The sequence below is a fragment of the Triticum urartu genome, chromosome 1, assembly GCF_003073215.2.
Source record: "Triticum urartu cultivar G1812 chromosome 1, Tu2.1, whole genome shotgun sequence".
Taxonomy (NCBI): domain Eukaryota; kingdom Viridiplantae; phylum Streptophyta; class Magnoliopsida; order Poales; family Poaceae; genus Triticum; species Triticum urartu.
In genome coordinates this window covers 217,460,031-217,475,692 of record NC_053022.1, presented here as the reverse complement: position 1 = coordinate 217,475,692, position 15,662 = coordinate 217,460,031, and positions in this window count along the sequence as shown.

The following is a 15,662-nucleotide window of genomic DNA, read 5'->3' as shown; positions in this document are numbered from 1 at the left end:
GAACGAAAGAATTGATATGATAACCAAGGAAGAGGTCTTGAACGAACCACCGTAAGAATTGAAAACGAATGAAGTAAATAGGTGAATCACCGGTAAGAATTAGCAAATGAACGGAGATACAAGAGAGAGTTTAGATACAAGAGAACGAAGAGATCATGAACTGATTAGAGAATATACTAGAATGATGCACCGGTTAGATTTGGAGAACGAGAGATGAAAGCTGAAAATGAATAATCCCGAAATGATGGCCTCCGGAGAATCAAACTGAAAAGACTCTCGAATAGCTCCGGATGGATGAAAAGAATTCTCATAATCAAATATAATTATGGGAGGATGGCAACAAGGTAGAATCACGAATCTCGAAGAGAATGGAGCAAGATTGAGAGAAAAAAATCTTCTTCGGTCTTGAAATGTTGAGCGTGACGACGAGAAAACACCACCATGAATTGTTGAGATACTCCGGGATGAAAATAAGAAAGGTTGAGCCAACTATGAAAAGAATTTGAAATATCTTGGAGAAGGGCATTTGACTGATGATAAGTCATTCTTACATCAAACTTTAGAAAAGAATTTGAGAATAACTCCGGAAATTAGAAGAGTCAGGTAAGATCCTGGAAGAAGACCTGTGGGTTAGGGCCCACTGAAAAGATACACCGTTGAAATTATTTACAAGATAGATTGCGCCGGTTGAATTAAATGGTTGGAATGAGATAACAACCTCGAAATAGGTTCAACAGATCTTGAATGACAAGACGAGCCTTTTGAGAAAGCTTGAGCACGCCAGAACAAATGAATAGTGAGAAGTGAATTATTATGAGGTGCACCGGTATGAGAAGGCATTGAAATGAGGAAAAGAATATGATCAACACCGAAAGCTTGAATTGGATCCACCGGAAAAGGAAAGAATGGAGAATGATGAACTAGAAGCTCCGTTAGTATCTTCATGAGAATCACCGGATAAGAACATTGAAAGGAAAGAATGAAGAGACTTCAGATGAACAAGATGGACACTTGATCAAGACATCTGAGTCCTTGAAGAAAAAGGGTGGGTGGGTGGGAAAACAAAGGCAGCTTGGTACGAATGAAATGAGCACCATTGAGAAGAACTGAGATTGGATCTTGCAAATGTTGAAGTGATTGGATCCACTTGAAGAGAGACACACCGGTGAAAGGGAATTGAAATGAAAAACTCGATGATCGAGAAGGATTAGTATTCACATAGGAATATGAGAACACCACTTAGGAAAGGTATGGAATCAACATTTGACTTCGAAGCAACTCGAATACCACAACTCAAAACAAAAACAAAGGGTTGGCTTGCAGAATAAGCCGGAACAAACATATGATAGAGATTTCGTCCGAAGTTTTCGTGGTGGGGCCTACACGAGCTCGATCGTATAGCACCATCATGTACAAGGCAGTGCACATGACATACGAAGCGTCCCCGAGTCGGCATAGCCAAGGACTCTTTAAGACACAACGAGACCACTGTAAAACCAACCGTGGATAGGCGGACCACTAGACGTCGAACCCCAATTTCATATCATACATTTGTCGAAAAGATTTCCTAAGAGCTACTTGAATTCCCACATATAAACTCCCGAAATTTTCCAGTTATGCAATCAGGTGTTGGGGATACAGGGGAAGCATAATATCTCACCCAAAGCTAGCAAATCCTACATCCAGCTGTATCCATCCTTCAACACATAACCGAGAAATCTTTGGAAATCGTCTACCTCAACCTTCGAAAAGCATCCGTTATACGAGTTATGGCAATACTCCCGAACTCCCGCCCTAGTACTGGGTGGCGTCGAGGTTATCTCACCAACAACTGCATAAAAGAGATTTTTGATGTCGGCGTACTAAACTCAGGTATTCCAGAACTGCAACGATAAAATTGTGACGACAACACCTCGGAGCTCAACTCCCCGGGACACTACCACAACCCCTAAATGTCAGGAGGCACCAACAACAATGTTCTCGTCACAAAACCATCGGAACGATTCCAAGATACCCGCGTGATCCTAAAAAAAATTAGTGAAATTTGAAAAGAGAATAGACAAAACTCTACGTCAGGAAGCCTCACCGGAGCGATGAAGGGACTGAGGAGTAAAAAGAATTCCTAAACTCTCCGATATATAATTCCTAAATGACTCAAAACATTTTTCTAGACTCAACAACGGCTTCTAATTCGATCAAGTAGTGGGGGCTCCTAAGGTCGGGGAAGGCTCTGATTACCAACTTGTAACGCCCTCGATGCGGCTATTTCTCCTACGTGTCGAAGCACGACTTAGAGGCATAACCGCATTGAAAGCAATGTCGCAAGTGAGGTAATCTTCACACAACCCATGTAATACATAAGGGAAAGAGAAACATAGTTGGCTTACAATCGCCACTTCACACAATTACATGAATAAAGCATTACATCATCCAGATACAATCAAGGTCCCACTACGGAACCAAAATAAAAGAAGACTACCCCAAAAGCTACACAGATCCCTGATCGACCCCAACTGGGCTCCACAACTACTGATCAACTAGAACGAAACAACACAAAGGACAAGATCTTCACCGAGCTCCTCCTTGAGCTTGGTTGCGTCATCTTACACGGTTCAATGGCACTTGCAAGCTGGTTTTGAAAGTATCTGTGAGTCACGAGGACTCAGCAATCTCACGCCCTCGCGATCAAGACTATTTAAGCTTATGGGTAAGGTAAAAGGTATGAGGTGGAGCTGCAGCAAGCGACTAGCACATATGGTGGCTAACATACGCAAATGAGAGCGAGAAGAGAAGGCAAAGCACGATTGAGAAAACTATGATCAAGAAGTGATCCTAGAACAACCTACGTCAAGCATAACTCCAACACCGTGTTCACTTCCCGGACACCGCCGGAAAGAGACCATCACGGTTACACACGTGATTGGTGCATTTTAATTAAGATCAACTTCAGGTTTTCTACAACCGGACATTAACAAATACCCATCTTCCCATAACCGTGGGCACGGCTTTCGAAAGTTCAAATCCCTGCAGGGGTGTCCCAACTTAGCCCATCACAAGCTCTCACGGTTAACGAAGGATATTCCTTCTAGCGGGAAGACCCGATCAGGCTCGGAATCCCGGTTACAAGACATCCTCGACAATGGTAAAACAAGTCCAGCAACACCGCCCGAATGTGCCGACAAATCCCGATAGGAGCTGCACATATCTCGTTCTCAGGGCACACTCAGATGAGCAGTCCGTACAACTAAAACCAGCCCTCGAGTTTCCCCGAGGTGGCGCTGCAAGGGGCTCTAGTTTGGACCAACACTCAGAGGAGCACTGGCCCGGGGGGGTTAAAATAATGATGACCCTTGAGTCTGCAGAACCCAAGGGAAAGAAAAGGCTAGGTGGCAAATGGTAAAACCAATGTTGGGCATTGCTGGAGGAGTTTTATTCAAGGCGAACTGTCAAGGGGTTCCCATTATAACCCAACCGCATAAGGAACGCAAAATCCGGGAAAATAACACTGATATGACGGAAACTAGGGCGGCAAGAGTGGAACAAAACACCAGGCATAAGGCCGAGCCTTCCACCCTTTACCAAGTATATAGATGCATTAATTAAATAAGATATATTGTGATATCCCAACAAGTAAACATGTTCCAACAAGGAACAACATCTCCATGTTCCAACAAGGAACAAACTTCAATCTTCACCTGCAACTAACAACGCTATAAGAGGGGCTGAGCAAAGCGGTAACATAGCCAAACAACGGTTTGCTTGGACAAGGTGGGTTAGAGGCTTGGTTCAACAATATGGGAGGCATGATAAGCAAGTGGTAGGTATCGCAGCATAGGCATAGCAAAAGAGCGAGCAACTAGCAAGCAAAGATAGAAGTGATTTCGAGGGTATGGTCATCTTGCCTGAAATCCCACAAGGAAGAAGAACGAGTCCATGAAGAAGTCAAACGGACGTAGTCGAACGGGTCCTCACAAACACGACGTTACCGGAACCAACCCGAAGAAGCAAACACCGGAAAGAAACACAACATAGTAAACAACCAAGCATAAACATGGCATGCTGCACAACCAAGTATGATGCATGTCCGGTTTAATGAAGCATGGCATGGCCAAGTGCACAAACAAACCCTACAAATTAAGTGGAGCTCAACATGCAACTTCGTTGCATATTGACGAAACACCACATCAATTATTTAGTTCTCTCTCGGTTATGTACTCAACAATATTAAATGTTGGTTAACATGGCAAGAGGTGAAGCGTAACAGAACTATACCATCTAAACAATTTAAATGGGGCCGGATATAACAAATAACGAATCCGGTAAATCCCCATATGCCTTAGTAATTTAAAGCAACAACAATTTTAAACATTTTAATTGTTGTTATTATGATGCGGATGACATGGACAAGTTTATGCAAGATTTACGAAAATGTTGACATGAGCATGTTATGAAGCATTTGTCATCGTGGTGGAAACGAAAGGGGTGCCACGGAAACGATAACGGGAAATGGTGCCACGACAACATTCCGGTTTCTGGTAACTCGATTGAGATGCCGGTGCAAAAGGAAAAGTGACGGGGCGTGTCATGCAAGGATGGTGGGGTGCTCCCGGATACCGGGTCCCCACAGGTTAGCGGCAAAAGAGGAGGACCGAGCAAGTGACAACTCGGACACGGTGCAGACAATGGGTGCATCTCATACAACACATGCAAACGTTCTCGGACGGTTTTCTCGGGGTTATACCTTCGAAGCATGCGTTATCGGAGGGGTTCAAGTTCAAAGCGGTGTAGGGGAAGTAGACGTTCTCGGGACGTTCGGTAGTGGAAGTAGGGGTACATGAAGACGGTAGAGGTACTCGTGATCTTGGTGGTGGTAGTCGTTCACGTTCTTAGTTGCACAATTCTCCGTAGATGTTCGGGGTCACGGCGAGGAACTTGATGTCCACGGAGGCTTCGAGGGTCGATGGTAGTGGTACTCCTGACGGTAGTGGAACTTGACGTGGTATGGTCCACCAGTCTTCGTGACGGTAGTCGTACATGCTCCGATGGTCGGGGTCGGCAGAGGTACTCACGGCGATAGGGGAAGTAGTGGTACACATCTCGCGTTTGTGCTACATGGATCACCGGCGACAGTAGATGTACATGGCAAAAGTAGTGGTACTATGCGTCAAATGTCGTGGTTCTTGGGGTCTTTGGACTTTTCGGTCCCGTTCTTGCAACGGTAGTCGTTCGCGTTTGTTTGGAGAGGTACTTGATGACTCCAACGTCTTCGAGGGCGACGGTAGTTGTATACGGTCCACGAGACGTCGATCGTTCGGGGTCCGACTTGCGGGTCTTGCCGACATAAGTGGTACTTGGCGTTTTGTGTAGACGAACTTGGCGCATCCAAAGGTACTTGGTGAATCCCCGTTGTCGTGCACGGGTTGTAGAGGAAGCGTTTCGGCCTGTTCTAGTACGAGCATCCATATGGTCTTGCTGATGGTGTACTTGACGAGTACCATTGAGGCGGTTCGATGCTGCTGGCAGCGGGAAGGTCCAGCGACGCAACAAGATGGAGGCGTGCAGGCGGGAGCAGAGGAGAGGCAGAGGCGCCTGGCTCCGGTGAGGCTTGAGCTCATGGGGCGGCGGAGGCCATGGACGAAGGAGGGGAGTCGGTTCAGCGGCAAGGATGATGCAGGGAAGGCGCACTGGGGAACAGCGAGGAGAAGAAGGGAGCAGGGGCGCGCGACTGGGGAAGGCAAGCGGGAAGGTCAGCGGGTGCCAGCGGCAGCGGCGGCTCACCGGCCAATGGGGCACCATGGCCGCCTGAAGCGGGAAGGTCAGCGGGTGCCAGTGGCCAGCGGCGGCTGCGCTATGTGAGGGAGCGAGACACGGGCTCCTGGCGTGATGTGGTTGGGAGAAGGACGAGGGAAGGAGAGGCGGCGAGCGTGCGGGACAGATCAAGGGAGATAGGGATCGGGGTGTGGGTCTCTCCTCTCCTGAGCGATGCCTGTGTGGCGACGGTGGAAGGGAACGAGGAGGAGAAGGATCGAGAGGAGAGGGAGGACTGCGGCTGGGCCTCGCTAGCCTAGGGTTAGGAATAGCTGGGGCGGCTGGGCCTCGGTGCAACTGGGCTGCGCGGCTGGGCTGAGCCCCTGCACACACACTATTTCTCTCCTCCTAGATTATTCTCCCTGATTAACAAAAAAAGACAAAGAAAAAAATAAGAAAAGTAGAGAGAGATAGGAGAAGAATTTGAGCAGGGCGCCAATTTTCTTGGACTCATAAAAAGGAGCTTCATCCAAGAAAAATACATTTGGCACCGCTTCGAAGGATTGCATTCGAACACATTTGAATGTGATTCAAATAATTTTGAATTACAAAAACATTTTTGGAGAGTCCAAAAATGTTCGGAATTTTTGTGGAGAATGGGAAAACAATGAAAGAAATTATGGGCAAAGTTTGGGGACCAAACTTGAAGTAGAAAAAAACACATGGAATTATTTTGCAAGTGTGTTAGAATATTTACGCTAGCTCCCTAAAGTATAGGGAGGATATGTTATAAAGAGAAATCACCATGTGAATTCCCTCGGTTTAAATGGACCGAAGATCCATACGATTTATTTAGTTGAGCTGGAAAGATTAAAGGCATGATGGCATGATGCAATGCACATGATGAGTGCAACGAACCAAACAAATCACACGATGAAAACCCGGAAATCATGGAAGTCATCTGAGGCTCCGGTCTTGGGGCGTTACACCTTGGTACATCACCGGTAGGCCGCCTGTCAAATTTCGTTCCATTTGGAGGTCGTTTGATGCCCCAACGGTTAACTGGGTTACCGCAAAAACCCCTCTCTCTTTGCAGCCCAGCACCCCTCCACAACAGCCCACTAGCCCATCTAAACCCCCTCCATGCTCTCCGTCATTGGATCACAGACGTGTGCATGAAAACCTCACCTCATTTGGACTCTCCTAGCTCCCCCTACCTATAACTATGCCTCCCCCCCCCCAAATTCTCAGTCCAAACCCAAGCTCCACCCTCCTCCGTGTCAGACACGTCCAGACGGTGCCGGACGCATCCGCCGCTGCGCCCGGACCAACCCGTGCGTGCCACGTGTCAGCCGGCCACCTCTCCACTGCGCCCCTTCGCGGCCCACCGCGGCCCCCCCAGGCCCGTTCGCCTCCCGCCATCGCCGCTCGCTCGCCAGCGCCTCCCTCCACCCGCGCTCGCCGTCCCCCGCGCCGACCACCGCCTCGCCGCCATGCGCCGCCCGCCGCCGGACGCCACTGCTCCGCCGTGCCTCCGCGCGACGCCGCCGCCTCGTGCCCGAGTACCCCGCCGCACCTCGCCGCCGACTCCGGCCAGATCCGGGTCGGCGCCGCCTGGATCCGACATCCCCGACCCGCCGGCGTCCTCCCCGCCAACTCCGGCCGCCGCCTTCCCCATCTCCGGCGAACTCCGGTGAACCTCAATTTCTGCGCTGGGAACCCTAGATCTGCGAGGTGGTTTTCTCACTAAGTCTCCAGATTTCTATCTCGTGTGCCCATCTTTGCCATGCCATATCTCCGTAGCTGTTTCTCCAATTTGCGCATATGATATATCTAAATGTTCATCTCATGATGCTCTGCATGCTAGTGTCATTTTCATGCATGTTACTGTCCATATTGATGCCCTAATCTTTATTGCAAAAGTGCTATATGATGTTGTCTACTGGAATTCATCATAACTTGCTAATTTGTCATTTTCATAGCATTTTGTGCGTGCATCCTTTGAGCATCATGTCTACATGTTTTAGAGCACCTTCATGCCATCATTACAGTGGTGGAAGCCTTGTATTTTTATGAGTTGTGCGGTGACTAGCACAAGCATGCAAAGTAGGCCACATGATGTTGTTGATTCCAGACACTTAGTTTTTCTGCCAAGTCCTTTCCTGTTACAATATGTTGCTATGTTGACTTGTTGCCACAAGTAGATCCATGCATATTTTGAGGAAGTTCAGTAAGAGTGTTTTGAAGATATGGTTATGCTATATCCATTCATGCCTCTGGTTGTAATTATGTAGTAGTGTAGCTTGTCATTACCATGCTCTATTTATGCTAAATGTTGTTGCTGGCAGATTGTTAACATGAAGTGCATTTTTGCCATCTGTTTGGCTAGTGATTCATGCACCCTATGAACTTGTGCTTGCCATGTTGAGCTTCATAAATGTGTCTTCTTACTGTTGGTTACCTTGTGATGCCATGAAATGCTCTGTGGTGAGTGGCATGAGCTTGCAAAGTTGTCATCATGAATCTGTTTCTGCCATGCTATGTTTTGTACCAAGTCTGAAACTGTTCATATCACTTGCCATGTTTGCATTGAAGCACCATCTTTTATGTGCATCTTTGGCTAAAGTTTAGTAAGGGACTTTTGTTCATTGCCTTTAGTACTAGCGTGCCATGCTCTTGTTTGCCATGTTATGATCCTGTAGCATGTTGTTTGGTAGCTCTAAACATTGCTACCCGATGTTGTTTATGCCATGTTTAGTATTTTCACTAAAGTCTGTGAAACTGTTATCATTTGCATTTTTGCCATGCTGTTTTAGGCTTGTTCTAGTGAGTTCTAGCAGGAGCTCAGTGTTCATGATTTGTAGAGATTCACTTGTACTTTACTGCCATGTGCTTTGTTGCTATGTTGGAGTGTCGTAGCATAGTTTCATGATGCATCTTAAGTGCTATGATGCTGTTAAGCGCAGTTTTGCATCGTTCTTGTTTTGCATGTCATTTGCAAACCGTGCATCTGTTTTTGTTGATATTTATATTTATATCGATTTCGACCGGAATCACTCCATCTTTCCAGTGGCATGCTTGGTTTGCCAAGTTGATGCAATGATCATCTTTTTTCCTTCTGGAGTACCATATGCAGTGCACGTCGTACCTTGCATTCCATGCCATGTCTTGCATCATGTTGCTCGTGCATTGCACCGTGAATCCGTGATTGATTTTTGTTCCATTGCTTGTGTTCTTGCTTTGGGTAGAGCCGGGAGACGAGTTCGTGAATGAGTATCCTGGTGAGTATGTTTACGAGGAGCAAGCTTTCGACAACCCTGAGAACTTTGCAGCCAAGATGATCATTACCCCCGATATCACTTCTATCTTTGCTTGCTAGTTGTTCGTTCTATCGCTATGTCACACTACCTACCACTAGTTTATCATGCCTCCCATATTGCCATGTCAAGCCTCTAACCCACCTTCCTAGCAAACAACGAACCCACCTTCCTAGCAAACCGTTGTTTGGCTATGTTACCGCTTTTGCTCAGCCCCTCTTATAGCGTTGCTAGTTGCAGGTGCAGAGCAGGATGTTCCATGTTGGAACATGGATATGTTGGGATATCACATTATCTCTTATTTTAATTAATGCATCTATATACTTGGCAAAGGGTGGAAGGCTTGGCCTTTTGCTCGGTGTTTGGTTCCACTCTTGCCGCCCTAGTTTCCGTCATACCGGTGTTATGTTCCTTGATTTTGCGTTCCTTACGCGGTTGGGGTTATGGGACCCCCTTGACAGTTCGCTTTGAATAAAACTCCTCCAGCAAGGCCCAACCTTGGTTTCAACATTTGCCTAATAACAACTAAAATTTTCCTAGGGAGTAATTAACCCGAGGATAATCTTAATTCAAGACCCCTCCCCCCCCCCCCGGGGGCCAGTGCTCCTCTGAGTGTTGGTCCGAACCGAGCAGCCTGCGGGGCCACCTCGGGGAAACTCGAGGGTTGGTTTTACTTGTAGCTTGTCCCATCCGGTGTGCCCTGAGAACGAGATATGTGCAACTCCTATCGGGATTTGTTGGCACATCGGGCGGTCTTGCTGGTCTTGTTTTACCATTGTCGAAATGTCTTGTAACCGGGATTCCGAGACTGATTGAGTTATTCCGGGAGAAGGAATATCCTTCGTTGATCATGAGAGCTTGTGATGGGCCAAGTTGGGACACCCCTACAGGGTATAAACTTTCAAGAGTTGTGCCCGCGGTTATGTGGCAGATGGGAATTTTTTAATATCCGGTTGTAGAGAACTTGACACTTGACTTAATTAAAATGCATCAACCGCGTGTGTAACCGTGATGGTCTCTTTTCAACGGAGTCCGGGAAGTGAACACGGTTGGGTGATGTTTGAACGTAAGTAGTTCAGGATCACTTATTGATCACTTCTAGTTTACGACCATTGCGTAGTTTCTCATCTTACTCTTGTACTCATATGTTAGCCACCATATTTGCTTAGCGCTTGCTGCAACTCCACCTCATAACCACATCCTACCCATAAGCTTAAATAGTCTTGATCTCGTGGGTTTTGAGATTGCTAAATCCTCGTGACTCACGGATACTACCAAAAAAGTTGCAAGTGTCGATGATAACAGTGCAGATGATGCCACCGAACTCAAGTGGGAGTTCGACGAGGACCTTGGTTGTTACTATGTGTCTTTTCCGGATGATCAGTAGTGGTGCCCAGTTGGGGCGATCGGGAACTAGCATTTGGGGTTGTCTTCTTTTCATTTGGATCCGTCCGAAGTCGGACCATGTGTGTACTCTGAATGATGTATGATGTATTTGATCTTTGTGTGACGTGGCGATTGTAAGCCAACTTTTTATCTATCCTTGTTCATTACATGGGATTGTGTGAAGATGACCCTTCTTGCGACAAAACCAAAATGCGGTTATGCCTCTAAGTCGTGCCTCGACACGTGGGAGATATAGTCGCATCTTGGGTGTTACAAGTTGGTAATCAGAGCCATCCCCGACTTAGGAGCCCCCTGCTTGATCAAATCGCTGACGTTGTTGAGTCTACAACAAAAATGTTTTTAGTCTTAGGATTATCTATATCGGAGAGTAGGATTCTTTTTACTCCTCATCCCCCTTCGTCGCTCTGGTGAGGCCTCCTGACGTAGATGTTTTGACTTTCCTCTCCTCATTTTCACTAAAAAATTAGGATCACGCGGGTATCTTGGGATCGTTCCGATATTCTTGTGACGAGAATATTGTTCTTAGTGCCTCCTGACATTTAGGGGTTGTGGCAGTGTCCCGGGGAGTTGAGCTCCGAGGTGTTGTTGTCACAATTTTATCGTTGCAGTTCATGAATACCTGAGTTCACCGACATCGAAAATCTCTTTTATGCGGTTAGTGGTGAGATAACCTCGACGCCACCCAGTACTGGGGAGGGAATTCGGGAGTATTGCCACAGCTCGTATAACGGATGCTTTTCGAAGGTTGAGGTACACGATTTCCGGAGTTTTCTTGGTTATGTGTTGATAGATGGATACAGTTGGAGCGTAGGGCTTGTTAGTTTTGTGATATATATTGTGCCTCCCTGTATCCCCAACACCAGATTGCATAACCAGAAAGTTTTAGGAGTTTATAGGTGCGAATTCTAGTAGCTCTTAGTTATTCTCCTGACAGATAATTGGTATGTGATTGGGTAATCCTTACAACTTATTTTCTCCAGTCGTACCTTGTTGTTTCATTCATCAACCTTTATCTACATGGATTATCACCTTAATGGTCGTGTAATGTTAACTTTGGAATTCATTCGTTAAATCTCTGTTCGAATGTTTATTGTGAAGACTATATGTTGCAATTTCTATCCGTTGATTCATCTTGTCTATCTGTCTATCATGGTTCTAACGGATGTCACCCTCTTCAGGATGGCTCCTCCAACGCGTCTGAATCCGGACCGCAATGATGGGGATCAGGTGAACCCTCCACCTTCGCCACCTCCTCCGCCTCCGGAGGCATGACAAGCTGTCATGGCATCCACCAACACCAATACTCAGATGCTTTTGCAACTCTTGCAAGAGCGCAACCAAGGTCAAGGCAACCAAGGGAATCAAGGTCAAGGGCAATTCAACAATCAGCCTCAGTTTGCTACCCCAGCTAGTTTCTTGCAAATCAGCCAAAGTCTTTCAGCAATTGTGCCGAGGCCATGGACGCCGATGATTGGCTCGTGGACATCAGCAAGCATTTTGAATGTAGCAATGGCAGGCCTGAGGACTTCGTCAAGTTCGCTTCTTTTCATCTCAAGGACCAAGCGGCTGATTGGTATCAGCAATACAAAGATTCCAGAGGAGGTCGAGTGATTACCTGGACTGACTTCTGTCGGGACTTTAAAGCTCATCACATTCCTACAATTGTTGCCGAGAGCAAGCGTGAGGAATTCCGCAATCTCAAGCAAGGAAGCATGTCCGTGTACCAATACAACATCTAGTTTCAGAAACTTGCTCGCTTCGTAAGGCAGGATGTTCCTGATGAAAAGAGCATGATCTATCACTTTAGGGGTGGCCTCAGAGAGGATCTGCAGTTAGTGCTCGTTCTTGTTGAGCCTACTCAGTTCGATCAGTTCTATAACATGGCCCTCAAGCAAGAAGGAGCTCAGCTCAAGTGTGAGGCTTCAAAGAATAGAATCAGGGATGTAGTTCAATCGTCTTCTTCCTCTCAAGTGGTAGCTAAGCAACAGAAGTTCTGGCTTCCTCCGCCTCCTCCGTTTCGTCAGCCCTACAGAAGAACAAAGGTGGACATGGATCTTCCCACCCACCCAACCCAGGCTATCAGAACATGTCTCAGACTCAAGCTCCGAGGACAGGTGCTCCTCCTTATCATCGTCCGCTCTCAGAGGTTACTTGCAACAAGTGTCAGCAGAAAGGTCACTATGCAAACAAGTGCTTCAACCAAAGGCGTCTTCTGCCTCCTCCTCCTGTGAGGTCTTCAAGCAATGTAGTGGTCAAGCATAATCCCAAGTATGCAAGGGTGAACAAGATGAATGCAGCTCAAGAAGAGGATTCTTCAGAAGTGATAATGGGTAATATTCCAGTTAATGATATTCCTGCAAAAGTCTTATTTGATTCTGGTGCATCGCATTCTTTCATGTCATATCCATTTGCATCGAAGCACAATTTTGACACAGAGGCATTACCTAAAGCATTGCAAGTTGTTTCTCTGGCTAAGCGTTGGAGCTCTAGTATGTTGGTTCCGAATGTCGGTATCAAGATGGGCAACTATAAATTCCTGGCTTTCCCAGTTGTTCTCGGCGACTCGGATATTGATCTAACTCTGGGCATGGATTGGCTTTCTAAGCACAAGGCATTCCTTGAATATGCTGCCAGGGAAATTAAATTGACACACTCTTCTGAGATGTGATCATCTATGTTGCTCGTGATGAAACCATTTGGTTGTTTTCCCTCAATTAGAAGGGCGAGTTAGACGTTATTTCTCATATTCCAGTTGTTTGTGAGTACCAAGATGTCTTTCCCTCAATTAAATTGACACACTCTTCTGAGATGTGATCATCTATGCTGCTCATGATGAAACCATTCGGTTGTTTTCCCTCAATTAGAAGGGCTAGTTAGACGCTATTTCTCAGATTCTAGTTTTTTGTGAGTACCAAGATGTCTTTCTAGAAGAGCTTCCGGGTATGCCTCCTCACCAGCCAGTCGAGTTCGTTATCGATCTTGAGCCCGGTACTGAACCCGTTTGCAAGAGTCCATACAAGCTTGGACCAAAGGAGCTGAAAGAATTGAAGAAACAGCTCGATGAACAAGAGTGTCTGCGTTTGATCAGACTGAGTTCATCTCCGTGGGGTTGTGGTGTTATTTTTGTCCAGAAGAAGGATGTCACGGACCGACTTTGCATCGATTACCGTCCATTGAACAAGAAGACAATCAAGAACAAGTACCCACTTCCCAACATCAATGAGCTATTCGCGCAACTCAAAGGTGCAAAGGTGTTCTCCAAGCTTGACCTCCATATGGGTTATCATCAGATTCACATTCCTGAAGAAGATATCCCCAAGACAGCATTCAGAACAAGCTTTGGTTCTTATGAATATACTGTCATGTCTTTCGACCTTGTCAATACCCCTCCAACATTCTCTCATATGATGAACTTCATCTTCAACCCCTACACAAATGAATTCGTCCTGGTGTATCTCGATGATATCTTGGTGTTCTTGAAGAATAAGAAGGATCATGCCAAACATTTGTGATTGGTGCTCGACAAGCTCAGAGAGTATCAATTCTATGTGAAGTTTTCCAAATGTGAGTTTTGGCTTGATGAAGTTTTTTACCTTGGCCACATCATCTCCGCCAAGGGCATTACTGTTAATCCGGAGAAGTTTTCTACAATTGTGAATTGGGAGCCTCCTCAGAATGTCAAGCAGCTCTGCAGTTTCCTTGGGCTTGCAAGCTATTGCCGAAGATTCGTTGAGAATTTCTCAAAGATTGCAAAGCATCTTTCCAACCTCCTACAGAATCATGTCAAGTATTCCTGGACTCCTGAGTGATAATGCTTTCAACACTCTCGAAGAGAAACTCGTCATAGCTCTTGTCCTAACTCCTCCTGATGAGTCCAAGGCTTTCAAAGTTTTATGTGATGCCTCGTTGCAAGGTCTTGGTGTCGTGTTAATGCAAGAGAAGAAAGTTGTGGCTTATACTTCCCGTCAGTTGAAGCCCAACGAAAGGAACTACCCCACTCACGATCTTGAGTTGGCGGTAGTTGTCCATGCATTGATAACATGGAGACATCTCATGTTGGGAAGGCAAGTGGACATTTTCACCGATCACAAGAGCATCAAATATATCTTCACTCAACCCAACCTCAACCTCTGCCAAACTTGTTGGGTCGAAATGATTCAAGAGTACAATCCAAGTATTGAATATACTCCAGGCAAGGCCAATGTGATTGCAGATGCTTTGAGCAGAAAGACTTATTGCAACAGCTTAATTCTCAAGCCATTCCAACCGGATCTTTGTGAAGCTTTCCGCAAGCTTAACCTCCAAGTTGTTCCTCGAGGTTTTCTTGCCAACCTTCAAGTCACTACAACTTTGGAAGTTCAAATTCGTGAGGCACAACTCCTTGATACCATGGTGAAGAAGGTGAAACACGGTATCGCCAAGGGCTTACCCAAATACAAGTGCTATCGCATTGATGACACAGACACTTTGTTCTTCGAGGACCGGATTGTGGTTCCTAAAGGTGATCTAAGGAAGGTCATAATGAATGAAGCACACAATTCTCTCCTTTCCATTCATCCAGGCAGTTCGAAGATGTACCATGACCTCAAGCAATCGTATTGGTGGACTCGAATGAAGCAAGAAATTGCTCAATTCGTGAATGAATGTGATGTCTGTCGAAGAGTGAAAGCAGAACACCAACGACCAGCTGGTCTCCTCCGACCTCTTGCTATTCCAAAATGGAAGTTTGATCATATTGAAATGGACTTTGTCACTCGATTTCCCAAGTCCAAGCATGGGAATGATGGTATCTTCATTGTCATCGACAAGCTTACAAAAGTGGATCATTTCCTTCCAATCAAAGAATCTATCACGGCAGCTCAGTTGGCTGAGCTATACACCTCCAGAATTGTCTTGTTGCACGGAATTCTGCAATTGATCTCTTCATACCGTGGAAGCATTTTCACTTCTAAGTTCTGGGACTCCTTCCAGAAGGCCATGGGCACCAACATTCGCTTCAGCACGGCTTTCCATCCTCAAACAAGTGGCCAAGTTGAGCAAGTCAATCAAATCCTCGAAGACATGCTTAGAGCTTGTATCATCTCTTTCGGTATGAAGTGGGAAGATTGCCTCCCATATGCCGAGTTCTCCTACAATAACAGCTTCCAAGCAAGTTCGGGCAAGGCCCCATTTGAAATTCTTTATGGCGGA